The sequence below is a fragment of the Leptodactylus fuscus genome, chromosome 4, assembly GCF_031893055.1.
Source record: "Leptodactylus fuscus isolate aLepFus1 chromosome 4, aLepFus1.hap2, whole genome shotgun sequence".
NCBI classification, from domain to species: domain Eukaryota; kingdom Metazoa; phylum Chordata; class Amphibia; order Anura; family Leptodactylidae; genus Leptodactylus; species Leptodactylus fuscus.
The window spans coordinates 39,325,761-39,327,967 of NC_134268.1; positions in this window are offsets into that span (position 1 = coordinate 39,325,761).

Consider the following 2,207-nt stretch of genomic DNA (forward strand, 5'->3'; position numbering starts at 1 on the left):
GGTCCTGAGGCGGTAGACCATCTCAAATCCCTTTCCAAATTCCACCATGCGATCTTAGCCCTATAAAGATTGTCATGTCTGTAATGGAGTACCTGGTTCCCTGCAACTCTATCAATTACAGAAGAAAAGTCTGTGACACAATGTATGGCCAAAAGCCTAGTCTACTGCTGTTACTATACAGACATTTGTGAAAGGTCTGTTCCTTCCTACTAGAGCTGCACCTTTCACCCTTTTGCAAAAAAAAATCCCCTTGAAATCTGTTACTTAGGTTCCACCCATGTCGGGAATGCAACAGCCCTCTGCAATGCATTTCCACACTGGTATGAGTATAGATCTCCTCTACTAGCATGACATCCAATACAGGTTACCTCCTTGTGTCGGACTTAACCCACCAGGACCCATCTCTCTCCATCGCAGTACAGGTTGTGGGTGACAGAAGGATACGGTCCGTGGGGAGCTCCATGCTGGAGAACAACTCCCATCCCATGTATGAGACCGTGATAGCACTGGGCAGTACTGTCAATACCGACTACTTCACCCCAAGTGTGAGAAGGAGCGCTATCGGAGACCCTTCCTCCCAACCGCGATTAGGCTGTATAATCAACATCAGGCCAAGCGAAGATCACTCCGCACAGAGAACTAAATGATCCTAAAGTCTTGTTTCTTTTTGTTACTATCTTTTTATCTTCTAGTCTGAGCTTGGTATGTGTTTTCTCTTGTACTATTACTGTATTTATTTAACACACTGAATTTCCCCATGCTGGGACTATTAACCCCTTCCCGACATGCGCCGTAATAGTACGGCGCATGTCGGGTCTGTAACTATGGCGACCACCCGGGAGCCGGGCGGCCGCCATAGTCGCCGGGTGTCTACTGCTTTAAGCAGTAGACAACCGGCTCTAATGCCTCCGATTGGTCCCCGGACAGGCTCCCAGGCTTGTCTGCAAAGTGTCTCTTTTGCAGGCTGGTCTATGCAGCCTGCAAAAGAAAGGATGCTTTTTTGCAATGCATTGCAATGCATTAGCATTGTAATGCATTGCATTAGTGATCAGACCCCCTGGGGTTCAACACCCCTAGGGGGTCTAATAAATGCAAAAAAAAAATAAAAAAAAAAGTTAAAAAAAATATAAAAAAATATAAAAAGAATTAAAAGTTCAAATCACCCCCCTTTCCCTAGAACACATATAAAAGTAGTTAAAAACTGTGAAACATACACATGTTAGGTATCCCCGCGTCTGAAATCGCCCGCTCTACAAATCTATAAAAATATTTTTCCTGTTCGGTAAACGTCGTAGCGGGAAAAATAGTCGAAAGTGCCAAACCGCCGTTTTCTCACTGTTTTGATTCTGATAAAAATTTGAATAAAAAGTGATCAAAGCAATAACATTTCCCGAAAATGGTAGAACTAAAAAGTACACCCGGCCCAGCAAAAAAAGACGCCCTATACATCCCCGTACACTTACGTATAAAAAAAGTTACGGCCGTCGGAATATGGCGACTTTTAGAAAAAAAATTTTTTAACACAGTTTTGGAATTTTTCTTAGGGGTCAAAATGTAAATAAAACCATATAAATTTGGTATCCCTGGAACCGTACCGAAACACAGAATATAGGGGACATATCATTTTGGCTGCACAGTGAACGCCGTAAAACCAAAGCCCGTAAGAAAGTCGCAGAAATGCATTTTTTCTTCAAATCCACCCCATTCTGAATTTTTTTCCTGCTTCCCAGTACATTATATAGAATAATTAATGGTAGCATCATGAAGAAAAATTTGTCCCGCAAAAATTAAGACCTCATATGGCTCTGGGAGCAGAGAAATAAAAAAGTTATGGGGTTTAGAGGGAGGGGGGTCAAAAACGAAAAACAAAAATCAAAAAATGCCATCGGCGGGAAGGGGTTAAAGGATTATCTTATCTTCATGTAGGGACCATAGGGCATGTTCTGGAGGCTTCAGATGGAGACCTCTCCTTTCATAGTCATCTGTGACCATGGACCTTGGAAAATTTTTTTCCTCTACTGTTCCCTCTGAAATCATATGACATCATAAATAGACATGAAATCAGAGGTGTAAATTGAAACTTCTGTGATCCAATGTAAAATCTGTACCAGGTCCCTCTCATATTTGGGCCCCTCTCAGATTCCAGGGTCCAGGTGTGACTACTACTTCATACAGTTTCACCCCTGACTAAAAGTAATACAGAAATA